Genomic DNA, 14412 nt, shown 5'->3' on the forward strand with positions numbered 1-14412 from the left:
ATTATCCACCCATGATGACTGATTGTTGTCGTGACATGACATATTGTAGGGGTTGAACGAAGATTAATGTTTGAATGCTAATAGAAGAAATAAACAAATGTAATTCCAATTTTTCATTACGGGGTTATATTCTCTATGCTTCATGCAATTATTGCATACTGTATATATCACACCATATTATAATGCTCTACGCCTTACTGCGTGTAGACTGATACATTATATTTATTATTTTGTGTTGTTATGGTGTAGTTATTGACTAATACGTTTATTGTGCTGTTCAGCATGCACTTATTGACTAGCCAACATATAAACGTCCAAATGAAAAAAAAGTGTGTAATGAAATTATATGAGAAATGTTTACTTTATGTATTGTATGTATTTATGGTTATTATGCATGCATGTATGTTACAGAGCATATCTGTCTTATGCCTTATTATTCAAGGGTAATCCTTTGGTTGGCCAACACATTTGGTTGGCCAGGATTTCAAAATTCAGGGAAGATTTTGTAATTAGAGTTTTTAAATCTGAAATAACTCTGTAATAACACATGTTCGGGGATGTTGGTCTGAAACTTGTCAACTCTGATTGGTTGATTTGTTTTCCATGGAGTTATTGCTGCATCTGGCAAACATGCATTTCCTTGAACAATATTTGACACATTTTACAAATGTTGGGGAGGATATCATGTGAACATTGTAATACCTCAAAGCACATTACATACCCTCACACTGACAATGAACTGATATGATTATTATGGGCATGCCTTTGTCGCAAATCAAATACACCAAATCAAAGTGTATTTGTCATACACACAATATACAGGATGTAATCAGTGCAATTAAATGCTTACTTGCGAGCTACGTCTCAACAGTGCAGTGCAATAACAAGGAGAAAAAAAACATACAATAACAATTACTGTACACAATAGGCAATAAGTGAAAAGGTGCAATAAAAGTACTAGTCAATAACAACACAATAACAATCCAATTCAATAATAAGTAGAAAGCATCAGTGTACAAGCAATAAGGTGTAGAGCATCTAAATATGGTGCGATACTTATGCAATATGTACTATGAAATGTGCCATGTCAGTAATATGGTGTTTGATTACTAGTATATAAGTGCAATGGTGTACAATTAGCCAGTAATTAATAGTATGAATAAAGCAATGACGGAAGTGTGTGTGTGTGTGTGTGTGTGTGTGTGTGTGTGTGTGTGTGTGTGTGTGTGCGCGCGCGCGTGTGCACATGCATATGTGTGTGTGCGTGTGTATGTGTATGATGTGTAGAGAGTCAGTGCAAATTGTCTCTTAAGGTGCAGGTGAGCAGCAGGTGGGCAGCTAGGGTGTCCAGTAGCCTTCTGGCCTGGAGGTAGAAGCTGCCTCGGAACAGCTTATGTACCTCCATAGGTAGACGCTGTGGCTCCAATACAGTCTGCCAAAGACATGACAAATTCCTCTCTCTTCTGTTCAATCAGATGTCAGAGAATAAAAGGCTTGATTCTGGTGTATTATCAGGAATCAACAGGGCTTCTAGTTCCAGGTAAAACAGTCTCTCTAAAGGTCAATGTTGTATGTAGCCCCCATAATTGACCGCCCATTGATGTCATTGGGGTTATAGTGTTGTGCTGAGCAATGGAGGGTCACAGGTCAATGGATATGGGTCCTTGGGGGACATAACTAAACTTCAGCCAGGAGAGACTTATTGAATTTGGACAGTTTTATTCAAATACAGTGCCCTGCGTAAGTAATAGGACAGTGTAGCATTGTTTCTTCTTTTGGCTCTCCACTCCAAAAGATTGGATTTTAAATCAAACAAAGCCTACAAGGTTAAAATAGAGATCCTCAGCTTTTATTTGATGGTATTTACATATTGGTTTCACCGTTCAGAAATTACTAAAACACTTTTTATCCCCTTTTTCATGGTACCCAAAAGTAAAGCAATCCTTTGCATGAAATAACTGCCTGAAGTCTGCGACCCATTGCACCGGGTATCTCCTCTAGTGATGCTCTGCCAGGCCTGCTGTACACTGCAGCCATCTTCAGTTGTTGTTTGTTTTGAGGTATTTTTGCCTCAAATCTTATCATCGGGAAATCTGAAGATTACCAGTCAAGAACTTTCCACTTTTTGGCCCTGAAAAACTCCCTAGTTGCTATGGCAGTATGTTTTGCGTCATTGTCTTACTGTATAATGAAGTGCTATCCAATGAATTTGAAGGCATTTGCTTGCACTCGAGCAGACAAGATGTTTCCGTATACTTCAGAATACTTTCTGCTGCTGCCGTCAGCAGTTACAATCATCAATTAAGACAAGTTGTACGTGCCCAAACCTAACACCCCTGCACCATGTTTCACAGATGAGGTGGTATACTGTAAATCTCGGGCAGATCTTTTTTTTCTCCAAACCTTTCTCTCTTTTTAGGTACTTTTTAGCAAACTGTAACCTGACCATCCTTTTTGACAATAACTAGTGGTTTGCACCTTGCAGTGAAGCATCTGTAGTTCTGCTGGTGACGTATTCTGCGGATGGCAGTCTCTGACACATTAACACCAACCTCCTGGAGAGGGTTCCTGATCTGTGGGACAGTTGTTTTGGGGTTTTTCTTAATAATGGTGACCATTCTTTGGTCCTCATGGAAGTCTTCCTTGGCGTACCAGCCCATTTGTGATTGCTGAGCTCGCCAGTACATTTTTTAAAATTATTTTTAATGATGTTCAAAACTGTTGATTTTTGCAAGCCTAAGGTTTTGGCTTTCTGATAGTTTGTTTCTGATAGTTTCAGATTTTTCAGCCCAATAATGGCTTCCTTGACTTTTATTGACATTTCTTTGGTCCCCATGTTGACAGACACCAATATCAAACTCCAAAGGCAAATGCAAAGCCTAGAATCAATTCTAGACATTGACAGCTCTCTTATGCCTGCACAAATGATGTGACGGAACACACGTGAGTAACAATTGAGAACAACAACTAACAATTGAGAAAGGGCCGACTGTATTCCTCACATCCTCTCTCCACGCTTCCTTCTCAAAAGGCGTTGGAGGAGAATAGCCAAGGTCCCTGCTCTGGGATATTGCATTTTGAGAAGGAAGTGAGGAGAGAGGAAGAGAAGGGACAGAGGAGAGACAGGATGAATGACACATTCCTATTGTTGCATTGTGTGTGTGTGTGTGTGTGTGTGTGTGTGTGTGTGTGTGTGTGTGTGTGTGTGTGTGTGTGTGTGTGTGTGTGTGTGTTGTCCAGTGAATTCTGACCAGGTGTAAAATACGCTTTAAACTAAATAAACTTGAAACTTAAACCTTGAACTGGCAGTGAGGAGTAGGAGGAGGTGCCAAAAGATCAGTCAATGACCAATGAAACAGCAAGAGAGAGAACAGGCTGATGAGCTCCTATTTCCTAACTAAACCTACAGGGGGCGGCAGAGTGACGTCTTAGCATTAGAAATAAATGTAATTTTGTTTGAAATGATATCCTTATATCATCTTTTGTCCATGTACATGTCGTACAATGTACATGTAATGTGTACCAATATGTATATTTTCTAAAATAAGCTACCAATAGTATTCATGATAATTCTGCCTATTGTTAGTGCTAGCTTGTTGAATACCATCAGAGGAATGTGAGAGATGCAGTCCTAACGTTCGATTCTACAGCACCACTGAGAGGATCATAGCCACTCGCACACTAATCACTTATGACATATGTGCAATACTTTCCACATAATTGTAGCTGCCAGTGAAAATGCCTTTTGGACTAAGTCAAATGTTATTTATTTTGTTTACCTCATGGCAGTAGCCTAGAACCAAAGTTAATTTCACTGAAGAAATATAAGCAACATGTTGTGAGGTTCCAGGCTACAGTATATTATTGCAGTGGTCTTTATGGCATTTGGCTTGAGTAGCCATTAGAATTATCAAAGGATAGTTATTACAATCCATAGAATTATAATGATTAGAACTGACATGCCCATTCAAATCAACATTCTCATTTTCATTCTATGAAATCATCAACAGAGCCATTGAAATAGCAGGATCTGCATATTCTATCTATGGTTCGACATGACTTTCTCTTTTCAATTATTAATTTCATTACAGCTGCCAGTTGTCTCATAACATCATAAACATTTCGCAAATAATTTGTTTCGGTAAAGTTATACTGCATAAATGGTGATATACTGTAACCTCTGGTCCCTTACATGTTGCGCTTTAACATAATCCTTTTGTCTCTTTTTATATTGTAGAACATTTACTTATGCATACCTTAAAAGACATTTGGAAGGGTTTAAGACCTTAACAATTGTCATTTGTTTAACCTGTCATCAGCTTAACCATGACAGTCAATACTTTCCTGTGCTTTATTGAGTTTACCTGGTGCAATGCAACCAATGGTATAGTCTCAAAAGTGTAAATCCTGCCCATCTGGCACTCCGGGTAGGTTCAAATAAACATTCAAAGTATACTGTATCTATACTATATACTATTTGACCCATGTCGGTGACCATTAATAATGATTGTTCACATAATCAATCATCTAAAAAATGTCATGCTCTTTTGTTAAGAGTAAATCTATTTGTCTATCAATAGCCATTGCTGTGTCACATTTCCCCATAGCTGTGATAGATTCCCAAGCCTGATGCTCTGAACTGCCTTTCAAAATCACAGCAGAGTGCAGACACTAAAATCGTAATTACCATCCTAATAAATCAGCACAATTCATCAATCATAATTTATCATGAACTGTAATATTGAAAAGGTATTATCGAAAACCAATAAACAAACAACAACAATTGCCTGACATTGAAACATCACATCTAATATTGGTGTAAATGTTGAGGAAATTGTTTGCAGGTCTCAAGGCTGGCAACAATTTTTTTTGAGGGGTAATTTGTGGTGAGCCACAAATACATTGCACTCACTCAAAGCCGTATGCACTGCAGTAACATATATATCCAGCAGAGGGAAGCAAGACACCACCAAAAATTCTTCTTTTGCGCTCAGTTCCTCAGTTGAAAGTCTCTGTTGAAAGCTCTGCAGTGGTAGCAGACCTAGCGAAGGCGACGTGAACCAACTCACACACACCTGCAGATGGAGTGTGGGATCATTTTGGTTTCATCTCTTTGTTGTTGTCTCACACACACTCACACAAACCTGTCTTTAGGCACGGGGGCTCATTAGCGAGCTCATGTGTTATGGTGCAATGCATCTGACTGTTGTCATTTCTATATGTCAATGTTATTGCATCTGTCCGTACTCAAATAAACAAATAAAGATGTTCACTATTCCTGTGACTCTTGTCTCATCACAGGGGTCAATGCCAATAGTGGGCAGCATCCAAACACACACACACGCACACACGCACGCGCACGCACACACACACGCACACACACGCATGCACACACACGCACGCACATGCATGCACGCACGCAAGCACACACACACACACACACACACACACACACACACACACTGTCACTAATAAAACAGACAGCTTTGCTGTATTTCTGTCATCCACCTTCTCCGCCCCTGGAGTTTCACTCCTAAATGATGGGAAGCCATGAGCTCAACCTCGCTACCTCTGTTGTTTTGAAACATGAGTACCCCTACTCCCTTACTGCCAAGGCCTTGAGTGGGAGGTAGAGGAGGGGGTATTAGATGGTAAATGACCTCATCCTCGTCCTTCCAGCTCAGCAGCTCAAAATCTTAATCGTTGTTTTTGGAAGCTGCCCTCTTTCTGGCGTCACAGATGGTAATGAGACTGGACACCAGAAAGGAGTGTGTGTCTGTGTGTGTGTCTGTGTGTGTGTGTGTGTGGGGGGTGAACTGTGTACTGTAAATTGTACTACTGGTACTACTGGTCCAGTATGCTTTTATGTTATATGTGTGATAACTCATGAAAAAAGCCTATCAGAAGAGATTATAATCATTCCCTTTTTAGTAAGTATAAGAAAAGGAGCATACTGCACCCCTACAGATGATTCAAACACCGAAGATGACTCATACTTCTATACCAGCCTTTAAGGTTGCTCTGCCCTCTTTTCAGCCTACTTGCTGTACCACTTACCAGGGACACGTTCCTCCAGGCAGCTCTGGCTGCCATGCCAACAGGTAAGGGGCTGACAACAAGGGTGCTATTTTCTCACTCTACCTGACCTACATTAACCAGCAAGCTGCCAGACCTCCACAACAATGCTCTAGAGCCCCGTGAATCAACGGACACGCTCCTGCTCGCTGCTCACCGCTCGCCGACCGACCCTGATTCTGACAATGTAGGCTAACTGAACACTGAGGCCAATAAGACGCATGGCCAAATCTAGATCCACAAACTTATAACACATCACCTCAATCTTAACTGTACCACTGACTTGAATAGAAGTAGAAGTACACTATTTGTTGTGGCCTAGAATATGAGCTAATAGGCACCACATTACTATTGTGTAGCTGTAATGTCTAGCTAGCTTCACAGCCAAGATCTTATTCATACAAGAATCATGCAAGAGCACCACCACCATGTGTGATACCTTATCACCTGTGGAGCAGGGGAGGCTGGTGGAGGTAGAAATCGGAGGACGTGTATGATACCATTCCTCATTTTATTCCATGTATTACAATGAGCCCATCCTTCGATTTCTACCTCCACCAGCCACCACTGCTGTGTAGGTACTTCTTGTAGTTCCATCTCCCAGCAACAAGAGGACAACGTAGCGCTCTCTCAAACCATGTGTTGATACATAAGTAGCAGAACCATAATACTCACAATACTTTAATCAGAATTCATAAACATACTCTTTTAGGGATTCTCATTGGTGAAAATCGGTGGCTTACTTGTCTGGAGTGTGGAGGCGCATGCAGTGCCACCTTGAGGATAAGATTTGAATTACATGTAAATAAGGTGGCAGGTCAGGTAGTGAAGGATCTCCGATCCTATAACTATAACGTCATTATAGAAACCAACCAAGATCCATACATTGTTTACATATCAGATAGTGCGTCTCCCTGAGTTGGCCATCGAAGTTGAGCCCCATTTGTCATGCAAAAAGTTATTATTTTCAAAAGTAGATGCATCACTAATATCCAATATTTCACTGTCCTTGCGCCCCGCTGGTGGAATGAGCTTCCCACTACTGTCAGGACTGCAGTCACTTCCAATCTTCTGCCGTAGATTGAAAACCCATCTCTTCAGGCTACATCTTAACAGTCCCTCCTAAAGACCGCTTCACCCTCACTACCCCCCCCGTACAAGTTCTCTCCTGCTAATGAAAAAAAAAAAAAAAAAAAAAAATATATATATATATATAGCCTACTGGCATTACGACTGCCTATGGCCCCTGGTGTGAGCATTGATTACTTTGTCTTATGATGACTGTTGGATAGATGATTCACTTACTTAAACAAATGTATTGTTGTAAGTCGCTTTGGATAAAGGCCTCTGCTAAATGCCATAAATGTAAATGTAAAATATCCAATAATACAAAAACAAAAGAGACTGGGAGCTCACATGACAGGTTAAGGAGAGACATGGGCTGAGAATGACAGAATGTGCATGAAGGGTGATAGGAGGATAGCGATCTTGTCTTTTTATTGTTGTGGAGGGAAGCCCCCATGTCTGAAAAACAACATTCCTCTGCCCAAGAGGCCTTTTCCTCTCACATGGCTCTAATGCTGGCCTTTAAGAGCATTTATCACAGGGGAGAGAGAGAGAGAGAGAGAGAGAGAGAGAGAAGTTTGCTATTCTTTCATTCAATGTCAGTGGGGGGAAAGGGAAAAGGAGAACAATTGTTGGCATGTCTATCAAGGACAGAATAAGCAACAACCATGCCTTTACACCCAAACGGTCTTCTCTTAAGGCTGACTATGCTCTGTCAAGAAGAAAGTGACAAATATTGGCAGGATTTTTAGAGAATAATCTGACACCTAAAATATGAGTGGATTCCCCTCTAATAACGGAACAATATGATAATTATCTCATACTTTCATGTTGATATGACATAGGGCTAACCCTAACCCTGACCCTAGCTTTAGATCAATATAATAGTGCTACAATTTGACATGGTCAACTTTAGCATAGCTTAGCTTTTTTTTTCTGGTAGCTTTGAGAACAAAGACACAGCATACTTATCATGTGTCACATCATCAACAACTAGAATTGGGCATCTCTGGCTCTGCACTCTCCTGGTTTGCACCCTACCTGGCTGATCGCTCTTATCAGGTGACGTGGAGAGGATTGCTGTCCTCTCCACGAACCCTCACCACTGGGGTCTCCTTACTGTTCTCCCTCTATACCAAATCTCTTGGCTCAGTAATTTCCTCACATGGTTTCTCCTACCACTGCTACGTAGATGACACTCAACTCTTTCTCTCTTTACACCCTTCTGACTCACAGGTGGCAACATGTGTCTCTGTGTGTCTTGCAGACATTTCTACTTGGATGTCAGCCCACCACCTCAAGCTCAACTTTAACAAGACTGAGCTGCTCTTCCACCCAGATAAAGTCTGCCCTCTCCAAGACTTCGCTATCACAGTAGAGAACTCTATTGTGACCTCCTCCCATACAGCCAAGAACCTTGGGGTGATCCTTGACAACCACTCATCCTGTGTGGCGAACATCACAGTGACAGCACGCTCCTGTAGTTTCTTCCTCTACAACATCAGAAGGACGTCTGGTGTTCAATCTCCCCAAATTCTCCCATGTCACTCCCCTTCTCCGCACCCTTCACTGGCTCCCGGTAGCAGCTCGCATCAGATTCAAGACCCTGGTGCTCGCCTACCGGGCAGCAAAGGGAACAGCCCCTCCCTACTTGCAAGCGATGGTCAGCCCCCAAACCCCTGCCCGATCACTCTGCTCTTCCACCTCGGCTGGCCCCCTGGCACCGCCGCCTCGACGTGGATTCAGCAGCCGCACTACTCGGTTACGGCTTTTCACTGTCCTGGCGTCCCGCTGGTGGAACAAGCTTCCCACTGCTGTCATGACTGCAGAGTCACTAACAATCTTCCGCCATAGATTGAAGACCCATCTCTTCAGGCTACATCCCTCTTAGGTCCCTCCTAAAGACCTCTTCATTCCCACTACCCCCCTGTACGAGTTTCTCTCCTGTTAAAAACATTATAAAAAATATATATACATTTTTTTTCCTTTTTCTAGCATTGTGACTGCCAATAGCCCCTGGTCCGAGCATTGATTGCTTTTTCTTATGATGACTGATGGATAGATGATTCACTTACTTAAACACATGTATTTGTTGTAAGTCACTTTGGATAAAGGCATCTGCTAAATGCCATAAATGTAAATGTAGACAATTTAGTAATTCCTACATGACCAAATGACAGGTGACATAGAGTGCCCACTTTACAACTAGAGAGAGAGAGAGAGAGAGAGAGAGAGAGAGAGAGAGAGAGAGAGAAAGAGAGAGAGTCTTCTGGGCACGGCTCATCTCCTCCTCCCTGACCCAGTGCCATGCTGAGCCTGAACAATGATCTGTCTCCAGCTCCAACTCCCCGTTAGCCCCACGCAGCGCCAGGGACAGGGCTCCTGCAGAGCCTTCCCCCAGAGATAACACAATATTGGGTTACAGCGGTCAGCGCTGACCCCCCCTCCAACACACACACACACACACACACACACACACACACACACACACACACACACACACACACACACACACACACACATACACACACACACACACACACACACACATACACACACACACACACACACACACACACACACACACACACACATACACACATTCATGCAAATGGTGGGAGGGGGGGGCTAATCCTGCTCTGTCTTCTGTCCCCAGTGTTTATGGTTGCAGAAGATGTGACTGTGACCTGTCCTTTGGATGAATCCCTCAACCACAACACAAACAGAGGGGCCCATCCACAAACACTGTCCACTCAGGCCCAGACAGAAACAAACACAAACACAGAGGAATAAAAATGCAAACACACACACACACACACACACACACTAACACTACCACTAATTGGCCGCTGAAAGAAAACATAGACAGAAATGTAGAAAGAAGAAATCCCGGGTTTGCGTATTGACTTTCTCTTTCCTGTAGTGTACAGACACGGCCGGATGCACTCACCCAACCCTCGCAGCATATCTGCATGGGGAAGTGCTGGTTCACAAGATAAACTGTTTGTTCTTACATAATAACACTCTGTTCAGGATATTCACTCCAACAGACTGTAGTATAGCTCGTGAGAAATAAACAATTCTTATTGGTGAACATTGCTAACATAAGACGTAATAACACAAAGTTATACTATGACAACGTGTGCTCCAAGTTGACCCTTGGACACCATCCACATCCTAAGAAAAGTCTCAACATAAGCCCTCATCAATAGCTGAGGCCTTTTTCTGTTTGGAGTAAAAGCCAACCTCTTCTCACTGGGAGACAGGGCTATTCCTCACGTAGGTGGACTTGAGAACTGGTTACATAACCAGCAGTGTGTTTTTACAGTGCTCAAGTGCCAGTGTTGGGCAGCAGCTTCAGAGAACAGAGGGTCAGGGTTAGCAGAAGGGTCTTATTAAAACAAAAGCTGGCCCATCAGGTAATGCCAGAGTATATAAATAGGCTAGTGATTGGAACCAGATATTGTGTGTGCGTGCGTGCGTGCGTGCGTGCGTGCGTGCGTGCGTGCGTGCGTGCGTGCGTGCGTGCGTGTGTCTGTGTGTGTGTGTGTGTGTGTGGGTGTGTGTGTGGGTTTGCGTGTGTGTGTACATGTACGCGCACACACATTGAAAGCAGAAGTCTTCAAACCCACAGTCTTCAAAGTGTGATGTAGCACTCTATGTGTAAAAATCCAAATCACACATATACAAGCCGCAACATACTTGTATTGCTACATGCATTTTAGAAACAGAAACAAGCCAATCATGTTAAATTGATTGAATGGATTTCAAAATAAAGATGTGTAGACAACAACAACAACAACAACAACAACAACAACAACCAGACTGTCAAGATTTATCTCTCCAGTTTATCTTTCCAGTTTCATCCAATCAGTATGGACAGATATGAGGCACATGTTGTGCCTGCTGCCTGCTGTCTGTCTGTTTGTTAGATAGCGAGGCTGTAGCACACATGGTATGAAGTCGTCCTCAGAGTGATATAACAGAATACAGACACAGTTTAGCCTCTTTTCTTCCCAGTCAGCCACGCACGTGCACATACCTCTGTCCTAAAGTAAGAGATTCATCTGAGGCCACAGTGCACATTTTCCCTTCACCTGTTCTTGCCTGCACATGATGGAGGGCGTAGAACAGTGATGTGTACCTTTGTACTTCTCGCTCGCTACATTTGACCTGCTTTATTTTCCTTGGAACATGTTGTGTAGGAGAGAGAGAGACACCAGCAGCAGAAGCAAGAGAATGCCCTCACCGCTGCTGTCCATTGGCTAGGCTCTTCTGATAGTAATTACAGTGTAGGGCCTAGTGCAGCACGACACGGCTGCGTTATCCATGGGCACCATGTTATTTGCAAGAGAGAGACTGCATCTATCACATTTGATCTTTTTGACCTCACACTTCACAATGTATTACTTTCTTACACTGAGTTATCCAGGAAGCCTGCCAAAACAATCTCAAAGTGTTTTACTTCAAGGTAATACAATACCTCCTCAGAAGGACTCAAACTCGATATAGCGGGTCATTCGTGCTCGGATGAAAGAGAGAGGAGGATTAACGCGTCAGATGAACACTCCTCCATGTAAATCAACATCAACACACGGCCAAAAGGTTTAAACACTATAAATGCTACTGTCTTAAGCCACCTGTCACTAATTACAGGCCAGCGCCTTCAGAAACAACACAGTGCGTCTCAATGCCAACTGTAAAGACTTAGAAGTAAGGATTAATATAGTAGGTAATTTCAGCCTGCAGTAGTTGAGTGGGAGTCTGATACAGTAGGCAGTCGCCAATGTAAATCAACACTTAGCCAAAATTAAACGCTACTGTCTTACCCCACCTGTCAGTAATAACAGAGCAGGGACTTAGCACTGTTCCAATAACAGCTACTTTGAATGGCCTAAGCTAGGATAAAACAGAGTTGGACTGCTGAGTAGCAACCTGTTTATTCTAGTATAGTGCGGTTGTGACCCCAACCATCACCCAATCAAAGCCTCTTCTTCTGTCGCCCTCGTAATGACTAGTTAGGTCACAATAACCTAACACAAAGAAGGCTGTGATTGCATTACGTCATATCCCATCTTAGAACCAACGTGAAACATCTGATTAGCAAAGGGGAGAGAGGAGAGAGAGAGAGAGAGAGAGAGACAGAGAGAGAGAGAGAGAGAGAGAGAGAGAGAGAGAGAGAGAGAGAGAGAGAGAGAGAGAGAGAGAGACAGAGAGAGAGAGAGGAGAGAGAGGGAGAGAGAGAGAGAGAGAGGTAGAGAGAGAGAGAGAGAGAGAGAGAGAGAGAGAGAGAGAGAGGGAGAGAGAGAGAGAGAGAGAGAGAGAGGGAGAGAGAGAGAGAGAGAGAGAGGGGTCATCGTTGCAGTTATGACAAGGCAGAAACTAAAACAGAAGGGATCTGACATAGCTCCCTAACCAACCAGGGGTCACCCACCACCATGTTCACAACTCCATACCGATTGATTGTATATAGCGCCTTTCTAGACACCAAAGGCACTCACATGGTAAGGGGGGAGGAGGACTCAACTCATCACAACCAACGTATAGCACCTAATTAGGTGATGCCACGGCGGCCATTGTTATGATGGAAATCTACATTGGAAATACAGAATATGGAGGATGTATTTAAAGAAAGTCTAACCCACACGGTGATACAACGTCTCTTTGATTATGGTTCTAGTTCTGTCTGCAGTTAATTGTAGTTATTCACTGTCCACATTTAGATGTTGTTGCGCTGTGTCATATTTCACTACCGCTGAACTAAAGCCACAACGTCAAATCAACATTACAAGGCTGGAAGTTCAATGGGTTGTTGTGTATATGTCAGATTTACAACTCTAGTCACTCCCACGGCGGGCTTCTGAACTCCCAGACCTAGACAGTGTGAAGGAGAGCTGGCACAGACAGGGGGTGGTAGCCTAGCCTAGCCTAGCCTACGCTACTCCACCACGACCGCTAGCTGTGTCTACCCCGGGGCTGCTGAGGGTGTGTTTACCACCATGGGTTTGGTGTAAAAACACTCCAATAAAACTTTTGACACCATGAAGGCTTATTGCTGAATGTTAAGCTTTTGGAAACTGTGAATGAGTGGGACAGAGTCATTAGAATTTGGCTAGCCATTAAGTCATTGATGAGGCAAGGTTTAGCGGTTTCGGTTAGCGGATGCACTTTGGACAGACAGGAGAATGCCTGCATCCTCCATGTGGGAAATCAATAAACACATTTGTTTTTCCACATCAAGAGTATGTACCTATGTTTATGTGTTTATCAAATCTGCAAAATTTGTTCAAATTGGTCTGTGAACTAAGGTGTTAATTTTGTATATTGTCGTAACTTCCTTCCCTGTCGCTTCAGGTCAACTCAAAATCAGTCATCTGGGCAATTTTAGAGGGTATAGACTTATGCTGAATAGACCTGCCCTTCCCTATCACCTCCAGAACATGGAAAAGGCCCTTTGTGGAGTGTATTGAGTGTGGATTTAATGGACACTCTCCTGAATAGACCAGAGATAGCCCCCTCACTGTGCTGATGGGGGCTGTATGAGATAAGATAGCTATCAGACAGGGTCACCTCAAGGTACCTCTGCAGGTCTGTTCAAATCCACCACAAAGGAAATACCTCTTGCCAAACTATTTAATTGAATGTCCTAATTAGTAGTCTATGAGGTGAGTTCCCTTCCCTCAATACTATGTAATGTTCTTTTTAAGCGCCTAAAAAAAGCGAAATTAAAAATTTTAAATTAATTCTATAATCATTATCTGGTCAGGACCAGTAGTTGTTCTCTATGATCAGAGTGAGAGACCACAGCACTCGAGACACACAGCGTAAGACACAGCTTCAGTTGGTTAGGTGTTACTGTAACAACTTCCAAATAAGGTCACATTACAACTTGATAACTTGGCGGCACAAATCTCATGAAACGATCATGAAAAAATGGCATTTCCTGTTAGTTCCCAGTCTTCCTGTTTTTGTATTCATTGTTTTGTCTGCCTCTGAAATGCATGTATTGACCGTGGTGGTATGTTTAACAATAGAACCCAGTCTGAACCCAGCCTGACATCATCCTCCATCCTTTCTTTCATGGGCCTCGCAGATACACAGCCCTACAAAAGAAAGGAAAAAGAAAAAAGAAAGGTAGAAATAAAACAACTTCCTTGTTGAAGTTTCACACTGTGGAGGTGAGTGTGTGTGTGTGTCATGACGAAATAGAACAAAGTCAGCCAGCAGCAGTAGAATAGCCCATGATAGCCCTCTCTGGTATTTCAATAAGGC

The sequence above is a fragment of the Argentina silus genome (assembly GCF_951799395.1).
Source record: "Argentina silus genome assembly, chromosome: 5".
NCBI classification, from domain to species: Eukaryota; Metazoa; Chordata; class Actinopteri; order Argentiniformes; family Argentinidae; genus Argentina; species Argentina silus.